At 38.6% G+C, this 16,771-nt stretch overlaps 1 long non-coding RNA gene across 1 annotated transcript; it reads left to right on the forward strand.

The window, feature by feature from the left end:
- Positions 1–1,392: 1,392 nt before the first annotated feature.
- Positions 1,393–16,405, forward strand: LOC119004180 (uncharacterized). The gene is made up of 3 exons (XR_005070143.1): positions 1,393–1,538; positions 3,194–3,196; positions 16,395–16,405. It is a non-coding gene; the product is annotated as an uncharacterized LOC119004180 (long non-coding RNA).
- Positions 16,406–16,771: the final 366 nt, after the last annotated feature.

Below are 16,771 nucleotides of genomic sequence, written 5' to 3' on the forward strand. Positions count from 1 at the left end.
CTAAATGCAGTTAGAAAAAATAAGTAAGGTTCTTGACAGGATCTTAGGAGAAGACAGATTTTTGAGTTAGTGTCATTGAGGAACTAAAATAAAAGTTCAGTGTCCATAGGTTTGTAATAACTTTTGATTATGTTGGAAACCCCCTGCACCAAGACAACCCATTTCCTGTTTGCTTTAGAAACTTTAAATTATTCAATATGTTTCTAGTTTTTAAGTATTCTTCCAATCTCACATTTGTTTTTAATGCTATGTTCATTTTAATGGACAGTCCATTAATCTGTATGCAACATTTGATATGTTATTTTAATTTACCAACAATAAATATTTTTTATCATGCAAGGATATGTAATATATTGGGTGTTAATGAAAGTGGTCAATTATAGTATGTACAAATTACTGTCTACTAGCTATTTCTTTTTATAGATGGCTTGTAAAGAAATCCTTAACAGTTTATCGTAATAAATAGGTTTTATTTATTGTGCAACCACACTGGTAGTTACTATGATTACAAATACAAAAATAAATTTATTTTTGAAACTTTATTTAAGACTAACACTAATATAGTTCTAATAATACAGTCCCATTAAATATAAAGCATAAAAAATTCCAGTGCTACTACTATCTGACTGTTCATCCATGCAACTAAAAAGGCAAAAGCAAATTACACTTACGCCACAGTTGGAGTTCACTGGGAAGCAGATTTCAAGAAAAAATTCAATGTTCAAGATGTTTGCTACAGACAAGTCTTCTGAGTAGAAACATGGAAAAGAAAGGCAAGCAGGACTGAACCAATAGGCTCAGTCTACCCCATGGGACGGTTGAGCCAGCATGGCCATCAGAGACTGTCAGTGCCCAAAACTGCTACAGAAAACAGAGGCCCCTCCCAAGGATGGTATACTAATACCTACTGGGCTCGTCTGTCTGCCACCAATTGGGAAGACATCTCTCAATGCCAGAGATTGGTGAAAAGAAAACCAAATATTTATTTAATGCTATTCAGGGCTAACGTCGTCATTAAAATATCAAAGTCCTTTGGGGTATACACCTACACACACACACACACACACACACACACACACACAGTGGTCCCTTCTTGCCCTGTCCCAACTCCGGGTACCGTAAGTCAGGAAAAGAGCACACGTCCATTTTTCCAGGCCGCTGGTATTGTCAGCTGTGTTGATGTCCAGGCAGGATCTCCAATTAATCCAAAATCATGTGGCACCTTCCACTGGCAAGAGTTCTTTGTACCAATTTTTCCAATCAAAGTCTCTCCTGCTTTCCAGGCCACGTGGCCAAAGGGAGTACCCCAAGGCCACGTGGGCCTCTTCTACCAAAGCTGCATGGGTCCACACTGCACCAAAAGTGTGTGTCTTTCTTCTTCACCTGGCTGCAGGGATCTCCATTCTGGCAAAGCTCGGTGGTTTTCCCTCTCACCTGGGAAAGAGGGAGTCTGCACTCTGCCAAAACCACGCGGCTCCCTCTTTCACCTCGCTAAGAGAGGGTCCTAACTCTGCCCAAAACCGCATGGCTCTCTCCCAGTGGCTGCCATTTCTGGGTTTAAATCCCCACGCCAATCTTCCTTTGCAGCCTCATTTCCGATTCCTCCTACAATCGGTTACACCTGCCAGTACTCCCATACCCTCCCAGCTTTACTGGGCTGCCATAGTGAGTCTGGGCAGGCGTGACCCCATGTCCTAGAGCCAATCTTCTCCAAGCTTCCACGCGGGTGCTGTAACTCAGGGGACCTGCTCCCAGTTACATCTGGGGTGGGGGGGGACTTCATCCCCCTAGCTCCAAGCTTGGCCACAGCCATTTAACATATCCAAGTGACCTGCCAAAGGCCATAGATATGTTAAATGACTATGTCATGGATTAGCTGCAAGGCTGTGATTGTACAAAACAGCCCCACATGTTCCTGCTCCATGTGTTCCTTCCCCCAACTCACACTTGTGGGGGGAAGGGGTGAGGACATCTTATATGTCTCTCCAATATTCATATACTTTGAGCTCTGGACACTATTCCAAATCTTTTTTGGGCCCCCACCCCTTGGCTGCACCCTGTATCATCTCTACAAAAGCACAGTTCTGGATGTGATGCATCTCTGTAGCTGAAGTAAATCCTGGAGGGGATAATACTAAAACAGTTTTCCAAGAAGCTAGGGTAATTTTCCCTCCTTCTTCGAAAGGGAAAATTGGGTAGCACATTTCCAAATACATCACTTGTTTATGTAATTATGTGCCAAACATTGTTTTGAGTTCTTTACACATATTAACTCATACAAACCATAACAATATTAGAAAATCACTCATATGATGCTAATTTTGCAGATATAGAAACTAAGGACCACGGAATTTAAGCTATTTGCCCAAGGTCACACAACTAAGCGGCAGAACTGGTGAATTCAAGCAGTCTCATCCCAGACTCCACTACCAAGGAGCTCTTCATTACTCAAATCCAATTTTCCAAGTTCTCAACTCATTATTTGTGTTACTTACCTTTCTGAATCTCCTGGCATGGTTTAAATTGGTTTACTTCCTGAAACTTTTTTAAATTAAGTCATGTGTTCCTATGCTAGTTTTCACACCTACTTTAATGAGATTTTTTCAGTAACTCCTTTTCATCTATCTAATCCTTAGATGTTGATGTCCTTTAATTGTTCACATCTTAGTCTTACCTTTTTTTTTTTTACTCACACTGCATAATCCACTTTGAGGATACTTCAAGCATATTTTATCCAAGGACTGATAGGAAATCTAAACAGTTTCAGTTCCTGACTGCTGTGACGAGTCAGGGGTTAATACCCAAAGGTACCTGTTGCAAGGGATAAAGGTAAAAGGAGATCTAGAATTTTTGGAAATGTTAGAAACAAGGAGGAAGACAACTAAATTTAATTGAGTGATGACAGAATTCAAATTAAAAACCTGGAGATAACAGTGCAGGAATTACTTAAATACCCCATCCTGAAATCACCCAATTGTGGTATCAGACTGAACTTTAGGGGTCAAGAACCAGAAAAAGAATCTAAATGTGAAAGGGATTGATAAAAACTCTTTGAATTCCAAGATTTAAAAGAATAATACCATTAGGATAACTATCAATAATTCAGTATTAGCCTACACTTTCAGTGGGAACTTATGTTGGAGTTTATTTGTATTTTAAATAAGGGTTAAGGAAAACCTTCAGCAAATTAAAGTCTGTAGTGCTGATTTATGAAATGAGAATATGACTGTATTTTTGTCTCATTAGTGATATTTTAATATATTCAGAATTATATGTAAAAATATATTAAGATGACTGATACACAAAAAAACCCCACTATGAGGTCTTAGACTTGATTTTTTAATGCCATAGATTCTCTTGGCATGTATAGGCATTTCATGCATTTCTAATTTAAATTATTCTTAATTACCTCACCTAAATATGCTCTCAATTGATTCTTCCTTAGGCTGTATAGCACTTTGTTTGCTGCATCATCTCTTCCATATTGGAGAAAATTTTAGGATGCACATTATTTTTATTGTGTATTACAGTTTGACAAATTTGACCTTCAAAGATTTAGATGGCCCTCTTAAGCCAAGAAACACCGAGTGACAATTTTCAGATTGTTAAAATATTAATGTGAACAAACACTCTAACATTATGTAAAACACTCATCAAGTTATTCTTTTTCTTTCTTTGACACTGTATCTCTGACAAATATGTTCCTCAAAGTTAAGAATCAGTTCTATAAAGTATCACTAAGACATAGAAGTAATAACACTATAATATAGAAATGCTCTGAAATTTCCTCATAATACTGTCAAAGAGACAGTGCTGAAACCTGAGCCACTCATTTCTCCAGGAAAATATAATGTGCCTGTTGCTTTAAAAAATGTGGACTCATTCATGGGGATAGGGGGTGATGAAGGGAGAAGGGATGTCTTGACAAGAAGGGAGAGGGAGTGAATCTGGGCCGCAAAGAGCAGATGTGTATGTATGAGGTAAATGATGTAGGAGTATGTGGCACTACCTGATACAATAATAACCCAATATTCTAGTTAATACTGTCACGCAGAAAAATGATACTACCTTTTGTACTTTAAATATGTTAATTGTAATTTTTTCTTTGTTGTCCCAATAAATAAGCCATGAGTTCATTTCTTACACCTTTAACATGTCAGATATAAAGAAAAAACTGACAAGAAACATATTTTAGAGTGAAAGATGATTTACCCTTTGAAACTATACCAATCTCCTGGAAAATTCACAGAAGCTTCAAAGAAATGAAATATTTCTCAGTCTAATATTTATCCTGTTTCCCTCATTACTTTAGAATTCTATGGTAGAATCCCCCGTGTTGTCAAAGTTTCAATTCCATGGAAGTGGTGAGTTGTCAGTTTCTAAGCAGAAATATATTGTTATGGCTATTCATTGTTACCATGTATATAGTCTGAAACAAGTTAACATGTTCAGTCTTTCATTTATTTATATTTTTTAACAAATACTTATTTAGTTTCTATTTTTCAAGCAACTTTCTACATGTACAAGCTGAACCAGATGAAGTGAATGGCATGAATAGAAATAGGAATTTTAGATAGCAGACTGTGTATTTGGGGAGCTGTGTCAGGTGTGTTGATAGTGAGAGGAAATTATATTGGGGCCAGATTTTGAAGGATCTCTCATGCCAGGCTAAGCAGTTTAAAATGTGTCTGTTAGGGTAAAGGCTGAGTGAAGGTTTTCAAGTTGTGAATAACATGACTGGATCTGTATTCGGAAAGATACTTCCCCTGGAATTGATTAGAGAGGGGGATGCTGGAGAAAAGAACTGAAAAGCCATTATGTACCAGGGCACAGGGGTTCAAATATTAATAAGGCGTGATGTCAGCCCTCAAGACATTTAGCGTTGTGAAGAAACACTTTGAAAAATTAAAATGTAACTCTGTCTTTCTTAAAGGAATAAACACTGCGGGATGGTTGCCTAACTGCCTGACAGTGTGTGTGCCAGGATCCTGGTGGGGAGGGGAGTCACGAACATGGAGGATAGTCAAGTGCAGACACCTGACAGTGACACTGAATTGGAACATGAAAGAACAGATAAAAGATTCATAAGGGAACAAGATTTAGGATTAAGATCTTAACTAGCAAAGGTAATAGCACATGTAAAAACAACAGGCATCAGGAAAGGTAGTGCACTTGGAAATATCAAGTAAGTAGAGGAAGCAGTGGGAGATTATGATAGAAAAGTCAACAGGAGCTAGACCAGAAAATGGCACTACCCTGCTGAGGATTTTTATTGTTGCTGTTGCTGTTATTGTTTTGTCAGTACTGTTATCTTGTCTTTTTTCTTTTTCATTACAAAAGGCTCTATCAAGCATACATATTTTAATAAAAATAGTATACATATTTTAATTAAAAAGTGTATATGTTCTTGATATACATATATAATGAAATAATTACTACACTCAAGCTTATTAACATATACATTTTTGCACATGGGTTTTTAAACTACAATATGACCAAAATGTGGGGATTTATGCATAAAATAGATATTTTAGAATGGTATTCTCTGCATACAGAAGTAGCCAAAGAGTAAAGTCATAATATGTAAGAGAAAAATTACATGGGATCTAGAGAACAAAATGAATGAGGAAGAGAGAAGAGAAAATGACTTAAATTTTAAAGGTATTTACAGGGTAGAAATTGTGATATTTGGTGATCTCCTGGACATGAAGTTTTAATTATCCATTACTTTAGGTATACTGAATTTTTGGTGCTGATGTGACAGAACCAGGAAGTACAAAAAATAAAATTTATGAAGCAGGGCAAGAAATTGGATATGCAAATTTTGTATTAAAGCCTGAGTTTGTGCTTTATCTCAGACTATTGCCTTGACCCTCAATCCTAGATGACTTCAATGATAATTAGTGTAGACTGGAATAAGAACAAATATTGATCAGTGGAAGAAGGCCCGAAGGCACATAAAAAAATCCACCCCCTTAGCAGGTGGGATTTGGACATGATTTAAGGTCCAGCTGCTGTACACCCAAAGGCCTAAGGGTGGTTGAAACATTGTTTTGTTTGGGGCCCTTTCTCAATTACTGTGCTCAGGATTTTTGTCAACTTCCAGCTAACATCGTGGAAACACTGGTGATAGTGATAATATATGCAATGTTACAATTTAAAAGTATTCTAAATATAGCTTTCTAGACTTAAAAAAACCTGCTACTTGAAATTTTCTAAAGTCAGACTTGATCTCATTATACCCCATCTCCTGCATCCCAGGGCGCATGCCTAGCTTGTTACACACATACTCATATTCTAGATAGGATTCTATCAAGTGATTGGATTTACCTATTTTTATGTTTTCTTCTAAGCCCAGGGATTTAATACTATGTAGCCCTATGAATTATTGTCCTCACTGCTACATTGATTTGACAATACCTAAAGCAAGCTTTCCGAGTCATGAAGCCCTGAAATTGTGGTGAGGAATGTTGTTGAAGGCAGAGGGAAAAGGATAAGGGGTAATATTTCTATATTATCCATAATTTAGTCTAGAAGCATAATATGTGTTAATCTTTACTAATTACTAAAAGGAGTCAATAGACTCCCAGAAGCCATATTCCTGAAAAAAATGAATTTCCTCTTCAGAGAGCAAGCACAGTGAGAATGATGTCTTACAGAAGATTAAAAAACAAACAAAACACAAACCCTTACCTAGAGCCAGTCTCTACAATCTATTCTTTTAGCCATTGAGCTACATCTTTGGGGAAAAGTTATATAGGACATTTTTCTTTAGAAAATACATTAATTTAGTTAGGAAAATAAAAATTCATGCCAGAATTAAGTCTTAAAATAAATTTTCACCTGGGATCTTATATAAGAAATATAGTTCTCCATGTTCCTTAAAACAGCTTTGTGGTGAATGGCAGATTCATTTCCATGTGACCATTTATTATAACAGCTTTTGGCAAAAGCATGGGATGTAACATAATAAAAAAACCTCAGAGAAAGTGATAGTGTATGAAACTAACGACTTCTATCTAAGCACATTGTATACTGCTAGGCTAACTCACTCTAAGGGAAAAATTGGAATTGAATTGCTGATCTCCTTGACTATCTTCTCCAAAGGGCACAATCTCAGACCGACTTTTCATATAACACCAGTTCGTTCAACAATATACTCTGAATTTTTCCAGTGTTGCACTCTGTTGAAAAGCTTGCACCCTGTATAAAATTTAAAAAGTTGAAATGGAGTCAGTATTGTACTACATGATTACCAACATTTTTGGTATATATATTCACCTTTTTCTGACCAAATATAAGGAGGAGGTTACTTCATGGAGTCATTTCTTATATAACAGAAATGAAGGTATGAAAGATGGGGGTAGGTGGAAGCTGAGCCCACTAGCTCATACTCCCAGTGTGGATTTTCAACTTATCTCCCAACAGTTGACCTGAACAATCAGTGGGATCTCCGTTGATATGAATTTTTGAAGCCAAGGAGTGCAGAAGAGACATTCCACTGTCCAGTAAGAGACTTCACAAGTTGAAGGGGAAAGACCTTGCACAGGGGGCCTGAGGCAAAGGAGAGAGCAGAGGAGAGAAAGTGCAGCTTGGCGGCTCCTGCCCTCCTGGAGCAAGCACCCAGGTCCTTACACAGGGAAGACTCAGTCCTAACTGGGAGAGACCTGGGAGGATTTGGCTGTACACACAGAGTGAGCAGCATGTCAATGGCTTCAGCATCGACTCAGAAACCCCAGGATAGAAATTCTGGTTCCTAAGACTGTCCAAGGAACCAGAAGGCTGTGGCCATGAGAAGAAAAATCTTTCTGAAAGTCTGAAAAAGACTTTTTGACTTTTGGGAAATGGAGTGCATAGAGATCAGGGCAGTGGCCCAGACTTGCAGTGTGGGTACCACATAGAGATTTTTTTAACAGGAGAGCTGAGCCGTGGCTGAGTAGGAAACCCATGCATGTCCATAGCTGCCCTGCCAACAAAGAGGCCACATTCAAAGCATGGTTCATGTCCACTGAACCCAGCTGGTCAGGAAGAGTAGAAGGTTGCATAATGGAGGGGTTGGAGACCCCACATAGCATGGCTGGCAAGCTGAGCCACTACATGCAGAACAGAGGGTTTGGGTCTGGCCTCCTTTGAGAGCAGTGAGCCAGGAACTGGACTGGTTAGAGCTGAGCACCTGAAATTCTGTGCATCCAGGCAGGGCCACGCAAACCACAGAATACAACCCTCTGGAAAGGGGAAGTTGTACCCATCCTTCCTCTGCAAGACTGCAATCCCTGCAGAACAATAAGGTTAGGCTTCAGAATCCCCTGCTGGATGCATACCACAGGGGGAAGACAGAGCATCTCCAAAGGAGCCCTTTACAAACTTTTATCAGGTGCTATGCTGGCTCCTCTTCTGTCCCTATTCAACTGACAGCAGCTGAGCAGAGAGATTATAAATTGGTGCAGAAAGAGTTATTCAGGACCCCACCCAGCCTCAGCTGTCATGAAGAGCTGCCATCAGCACCAAGCAGGAAAAGGCTGATCTTTTATACAGATTGACTCCACACATGAAACAGACAGCTAATTCATCAGAAATCTATACAATAGTGGAAATAATCTGGGGCGGACCAAGACGTGGGGTGCAGAGGCAGGAAATATAATCACCACCTTCCCTGAATGCTGAACAGTACCTCCTGGGTTTGACCCAGGAATCCCACCCTCCTGATCACACCAGAATCCCCTATGGAGGCCAGTGGAAGTGGTACCTGCTGTGTTGTTGGATGCTAGATGAACCACTCCTGGGTCTTGTGCTGATAAAAAGCCAGCAGGGCAGAAGTGTGAAGACCAGCCAACCCTGAAGGAGACAGCTGCAGATGGTGGATTGCTTGTAGCCTCAAACAGGCTACCTAAAGCAAGACTGGGAAAACAGAGATGGACTCTGAAGGAGAAGGCAGTAGGCCAACAAATACCAGACTCTATTGAGATGAATTCTACCTCATTCATTTTTATTTTAAGCACTAAGTTTTCTCCTGCATAGCTTTTTAACGTTGTTTCTTTGTGTTCATTTTTCCCTTCAATTATTTTACTATTTTTATGTTATTCCTCCCTTCTCTTACTCCATTTGCCTTCATCCTTCTCTTTCTTATTTTGTTTAAAATTTTATCTTTTCCCTTTGTACACATTGTTTGTATTCCTCACTCTTACTATTTCACCCCCCTCCATCCTCTCAAAACTATCTTTCTATCTGTAAGTCATCTCACATTCTTTTCCCCTTTTTAATATTATCCTTATTGTCATTCCACCTTTATTAATACTTGCGCAATTGTCATCGATACTGGAGTTGTTGTTGCATTTCTTCAGTACTGTTCCTAGGTGTTCGCTATTTTTTATTTATATACTTTGGTTTTGAAAAAAGAAATTGAGGAAGATACAAATAAATAAGAGCATATACCTTGTTCATTGATTAGAGCATATACCTTGTTCATTAATTAACATCATTAAAATATTCATACTATCCAAAACAATCTATAGATACCAATGACATATTTCACTGATCTAGAACAAATAATCCAAACTTATACGGAACCAAAAAAAGACCCCTAATAGCCTCAGCAATCTTGAGAAAGAAAAATGAAGTACAATCACTATGGAAAACAATATGGGATTTTCTCAGAAAACTAAAAATAGATCTGCCTTTTGACCCAGAAATTCCACTGCTAGGATTATATCCTAAGAACATTGAAACACCCATCCAAAATAACCTGTGCACCCCAATGTGCATAGCAGCACAATTTACAATAGCCAAGTGTTGGAAGCAACCTAAGTGCCCACCAGTAAATGAATAGATCAAAAAACCATGGTACATTTACACAATGAAAGTCTATGCAGCAGAGAGAAAGAAGGCACTCCTACCCTTTACAATAGCATGGATGGAACTGGAAAGCATTATGCTAAGTGATATAAGCCAGGTGGTGAAAGACAAATACCATATGATCTCATCTCTAACAGGAACCTAATCAGCAAAACAAACAAACAAGCAAAACATATCCAAAGACACTGAAATAGAGAACAGGCTGACAATGACCAGAGGGGAGAGGGGAGAGAACTTCAGGGGAAAAGGGGAGGGGTTTACAGGAACAAATATAAAGGACACATGGACAAAAACAAGGGGGGTGTGGAAATGGCAGGGAGATGGGGAGGGCAGGGGGGTGGGCTGGTATGCAGGTAAAAGGCACAAAACTGTACTTGAACAACGATTAAAATAAAACTTAAAAAAAGAAAAACAAAGTAAAAGGGATCACAATATCTCATATCAAACTATACTACTAGGCCACTGTAATCAAAACACCCTAGTACTAGCATGAGAACAGACACATAGATCAATGGATCAGAACACAGAGTGCAGAAATAAACCTGTGTCTCTATGGTCAATTAATATTTGACAAAAGGAGAATGAGCATACAATTGGGTAAAAACAGCCTCTTCAATAAATGGCATTGGGAGAACTGGATTGGTACATACAAGAAAAATGAAACTAGAGCACCAACTTGTGCCACACACAAGAATAAACTCAAAATGACTAAAAGAATTGAATATGTCATGATACCATAAAAATCTTAGCAAAAAACATGGGCAGTAAAATTTTAGTTGTCCCTTGTAGCAATATTTTTGCTGATATATCTCCTAGGGCAAAGGAAATAAAGGAAAAAATAAACAAATGGGACTACATCAAATTAAACACCTTTTTCATGGATAAAGAAACCACCATCAACATTAAAAGAGAACCAACTGTATGGGAGAACATATTTCCCAATGATATGTTGGACAAGGGTTTAATCTATAAAACATATGAAGAACTCATATGACTCAACATGAGGAAGACAATCCAATACCAAATGGATGGACATGAATAGACACTTCTGTAAGGAAGACTTATAGATGGCCCACAGACAGGTGAAAAGATGCTCAACATTACTAGCTATCCGAGTGTTACAAATTAAGTCCACAATGAGATATCATGTCACTTGAGTTGGAATGGCTATCATTAATATATCAACAAATAACAAGTGCTGGCAAGGATGTGGGAAAAGAGAACCCTAGTGCTCTGTTGGTGGGAATTCAGACTGGTGCAGGCCCTGTGAAAAACAGCATGGAATTTCCTCAAAACATAAAAAATGTAACTGCCTTTTGACCCAGTGACTCCACCGATGGGAAAATGAGGTCTGTCCAGAGGATATCCAACCAAGCAATGTGAAAAATAAAGACATTTCCTGCAGAAGATACAAAATACAGAAAGCAATATGACAATGGCACCTCAGTCCCCTCAAAGTAGACACCTTGGGACTTTACACAGTTCTCCCAATTGCTGTCGCTGCCCCAACACATTTTCCTGAATCTCACTGATGGTCTGAAATCTCTTTGCTTTCAAAGGTGATTTAGTTTTTGGAAAAGCCTGAAGCCACAGGGCACAAATTTGAGCTGTAGGGGGTAATGCTCACTTAAGTGATGTGTTGTTTCACCCCAAAACTCTGCACAAGATGTGATGATTTAGTGGGTTTATTCTGGTGATGAAGCTGCCAATCATCAGTTGCCCATAGCTGTAGCCTTCTGAATAGTTTTTGTGAAGGAATGTTAAAACTTAGTGCCAACTTTGATGCAGATTTTCTCAGTCATTTTCAGTGTGATGGCCACACAGTACACATGCCTACAGTGTCTACTATTTGCACTGACTAGTACAATGAACTCCTCATTGTTCACACATGTGCATTCCAGTTCACTCCTCTTAGCTGCCAGGTTACATCAATGTCGTGCAAAATGTTCTTGTTATATTAACAATGGCTGAACTTTTTCCAGACAAAGCTCATATACTGTAAGAATCCTGAAGCACTAATTCAAAAGAACGTATGCACCCCTATGTTCATAGCAATGCTATTTACAATAGCCAAGTGCTGGAAACAACCTAAATGTCCATTAGTAAAAGAGTGGATTAAAAAACTTTGGAACATTTACATAATGGAATACTACACAGCAAAGAAAGAACTCCTACCTTTTGTGACAGCATGGATGGAACTAGCATGGAGAATATTATGCTAAGAGAAATAAGCCAGTGGTGAAAGATAAATTCTGTATGATCTTGCTTATAAGAAGAATTTAATGAACAAAATAAACTAATGAAAAATATAGAACCAGATAGATGGAAACATGGAACAGAATGACAGTGGCCAGAGAGGCAGAATGATGGTGGAAAAAAGGGGATGGACTAATCAAAAAACATATATGAATGACCCATGAACCTGGACAATATTGTGGGGACTGACTGTGGGAGTGGGGGTGGGTGGGACTAAGGAAGACAAAGGGGGACAATTGGGACAACTGTAATAGAATAAAAATTTTAAAAAGAAAAAAACATTTTAAATGTTAGAAATTTGGAATGGTAATGAAGTATATGCAAACAAATGTTAGCATTTTGCATATAAAAATAAATGTGAAATTTTAACTTTCAAAAAAGAAATATAAATAATCTATTTACTATAAAGAATTAAAGTGATAAGTAATTTTAAAGATTATAGCAAATGTATCTTGCCAGATATTTTAATTTGTCATAATTATATTTAGCTGATTTCTCCTAGAGACAGTTGCCAATAGTTACCATCTTAACCTATACTGATTTAATCTAGTTGCTCTCACCATCACTTTTACATTTGTGATCTTCTGCAATGGTTAGTGCCTATCTGGCACTCTCTCCCCTATTTCCTCATAGTTTACCTGCTTTTGGCACCTTAAGATATGGGAAACAATCCATTTTCTTAATTGCCTTATCTCCAAGTGAGTTTTCTAAAGTCTGGAAAAAATATTGACTTCTGATAAGGTCTGACTGCAACTAGAATTATTCTTTTAAAAAATATTCTTATTTATTTATTTTTTAGCAGAGGGGGGAGAGAGGGAGGAAGAGAGGGAGAGAAACATTGATACGAGAGAGAAATATCAACCAGGTACTTCCTGCACATGCACTGCCTGGGGACTGTATCCACAACCCAAGCATGTGCCCTAACCTGGGACCAAAGCTGGGACCCTCCACTCTGCTGGATGATGCTCAACCAGCTGAACCACACAAGTCAGGGCTAAAATGACTCTTAAAAGCAAGATTATTATGCCTATTTACCTTTCAGTTTTAATCATCTTGGTGACTGCACACTGACTGAACAACAAATGGAATTTAATAATTATTTGTTAAACACATATTAGTGCATCAACTTTCTATGTCTTAAACACAAAAACAAAACAAAACAAAATGTATAAAAAAGCATGCCTGTATCAGTAAGGATGACTTTGTCAGTGATGGATGTAGAGGCTCCCTAATTTCCCCTGCCTGCTTCTAGCTAGTTCTTTGGGCATTTGCCTATTATCTCTTACCTAATGCTTTTCTTTCACATTTAGCTTTTCAAGACAAATACAAAAATCTATAAAAGGCAATATTGAGGGATTTATTCTTTACCCAAATGTGTTTAAAGAAAATATATTTTGCATGTTGTTCTATAATACAGTTTTAGTGAATTGACCAAAAACAGTGTTTTTGTGGTGGTGGTGGTGGTGGTGTGTTTTATTTTTGATATCTCATACAATGCTATCTCAGTAAGTTACAATGAGTTGTTTTTATTTGTTTTGTTTTTTACTAGAATTTGGGAAAGTAGAATAATAACCTCATATTTTGGCCATCTCCAGATGACATCTTTTATAAGAGTTCACCCTACCTTCTCATTTTGTAGGGCAGGGTTTTCTGAAGAAAGCACTTATTCTACACCATAATTACTTTCTTTAATTTATCACAGATTTCTTTTATTCAGTAGGTAATATTTTAAGGCCTAATCTCTGTACCTTTTTCTTGCATTGAATCTCCGTAATGACTACAGAGTGGGAGCTGGTTCTGTTTTTGTAACAGTGTTGTATCATTCATCTAGTAGTTGTGCAAAGAATTTCTTTACTAAGCACACTCAGGGTCTGATATGCTTTAGTCTATGGTACTTCTAAATGTCAGGCATATAGGTATATAAGGACTCATAGTCATCAAATACTGCTGTTCACTGCCTGACCAAGAGTGTCAAATACAAACATTTACAGAAATGGGCATAAGAATAGATACTATTTCTAAAATCTATTCACTTTATATAGTTCCTCTCTAAGATTTTTTTTCTGTTTTATTTTAAATACGCACCTCGATCATTTGGACCATACAAGAATTGTTTTGACCTGAAGATTGTATTGAGCGGTATTGGTATATTGAGTTAGAAACAAAATTAATGTCTTTCACATACGGTACCCTTTGCAGTTACAGTGTACTTTTAGTTACAGTGTCACATTTGATTTTGTAATAGTCAACCTAGAAGGTGTTTTCAAATAACACATCTCCTATTCTAGGGCATATCATAAGTTGGGGTGAGGGTGGGGATGAGCACAGCAGGGTTTAAAAGAAAGTGGAAGTATATAGGGCCTGGGACCTGTATGTAGATATTTTGAGCCAGATTCTGCAATGCTACTCATGTGGATTTCTAACCTACCCATAGTTGTTAAATCGATGGCCCACAGTAGTAGTCTGCAAAATATGGTCCCCACATCAGCATCACCTCATTAGATTGGGTTTAGTGGGAAGCAAATTTCTAGGCTCCATCCAAATGTGCTGAATCAGGAAGCCTGGGCTCTATGGCAATCTGTCTTTTAAGAAGCTCTGCAGGACACTCAGACAGATGCCAAAGTGTGAGACCCACTGATCTGTAGCCCTGCTTCTCAGAAATTTGAGGATCAGGGCACTTGCATTAGCACCTGGTCTTCTTACAGGCCTACCAAGTTAGAACCTCATAAAGGAGAGAGAAGTCTTCACAACTGAATTTCTGAAAATTCTACAGGTGAATTAAATCAATGCATGCTGATGTTTGATAAGTACCAATGTAGTCTAGTTTGTAAAGTTTGTCATTAACTAAACTTCTGCATTATCCAGCTTCTGACCTATTTGGTCTTCTCTCCCAACATTTCTGCCTCCCCTTTCTTTATCCCTTTGTTTTGTACTGTTGTTAAAAACCATTTAATTCCACAACGACCCCTAATACACCTGACATCTAGAGTCACCCTAACATTAAACAACTGGTCCTCTGGAAATCCTTACTCATCTTTCCAGAGGAGTAGCTTCATACATATCAGAATGTGGACTGATATTATTGCTGACACCCAGTGCATTTTCTCTCTTTCAAGTCCACCTGCCACATTGCAGTCATTGTTACCTCCAAAGTTTTAATATTATTATGTCTGTTCCATACTCAAAAATATTTAATAGCTTTCTGTACAAAATCTAAAACCTACATATTTGCAAGAATAATTGAGACCCACTCTTCTTTGAACCAATCTATGCTTCAGCTTCATTCTATTATCATGTACTCAGCTACATGTGGGGATTCTCACTCTGACTTGCTCTTTCATGTTCTGGATCTTTTGCTCAGTCTCAGGTTCTCTAGAATCCCTTGCTCCCCACACTCATATTCCAAGCTAAACTCTGTGCAATTTTCAAGAGATTCAAGCCTCCCTTGCCAGCAGTAGCTGTTCTGTCTTGTCGTGTCCAAAAAACATAGTCATCATGTGTGAGTGCATTTAATTTCCAGTAAATACTGACCTTAACCTTCTCATTGTTTCTAATCTATTGCATGGTTCAAACATCAGCTGATCATAGAAGAAAAAATAGCTACCACAGCAGGCTGATTATACACCAAATTGTAAACTGGGATAAGGTGCTGTATACAAGATAATTTCAAAATTTTTGTAATTATTTTGCCTTTCACATCTGTAGAAATGGCAGGTGGGTATTGAGAATGGATTATAAAATTTATACCAGGAAGAAAGGAAACTCCTGGTGGATTGGGCGGAACCATTGGGAACCACCCTGCCTGGTTTCAGGAGCTGTAAACCTCCCATGGTTAAGGCTGAGTGAGTGACCTTCAGACCATAAGCCACTAAGGAGACAAAGGTTATCTCCTTGGCAGGAGCACAGCTTCTGCTCCTTTTCTCATAACCGGCCACCAATGATTGATCAGTTAGCCAATGATGGGTAAGATTCCCCAAGGGAGGAACCTCCTAAGACAGAAATGATCATGTGGAGGCCCCAGGGAAGGACTTGGGGGGCTATGGAGAAAAGGGGTGATGGACCCTTGCTCCTCAGCTTTGAGGAAGCCTGAGTCCTCATTTCTCCTAATTCCTTGGCTATCTTGCCTCCTCTACCTGACTTAAGCCTGAAACAATGACAGAGGGTGGTGCAGCCCTGTGCTGGAAAGGGCGGGCTCCCTGGTGATCAGGCCTGAGAAAGGATGTGTAAAATCCTGTGAAACCTGATTTGCTAAGAATGATCTTTGTTAAGAATGCTTTAGTTAAAAGGCCCAAACAGGAAATGAGTTTGTTTCCCAAAGTTTTGTAGCCCTTTAGCTAAGAGACACTGACTCAAAATAGGCCCTCAGAATTATTTATACGCTATCTACTGTTTGGTCCTTACTGCCTGATAATGATTAATAAGCTGTACCTGTATTTCTGTGCAAATTAATCCCAGTAAAGGCCTGTCTAGGCAAGGATCAGTGCGCTCTCCCATTGAGAGAGTGGCCAGGCCACTCTGAGGCGCTCCCCACTTGAGGAAGTAGCTGTGCCATCCCTTTTCCTCCACAGGACTCGGTAGTCCATGTGAATTTGTCTCATGCCTTATCCATGATGCCACGGGCACTGCGGTGAGCCAGTGTCTGTGTCACCAAATATTGGTAAAG

Source organism: Sturnira hondurensis, unplaced genomic scaffold (genome assembly GCF_014824575.4).
Source record: "Sturnira hondurensis isolate 20B ecotype Veracruz unplaced genomic scaffold, ASM1482457v3 Scaffold0019144, whole genome shotgun sequence".
NCBI classification, from domain to species: Eukaryota; Metazoa; Chordata; class Mammalia; order Chiroptera; family Phyllostomidae; genus Sturnira; species Sturnira hondurensis.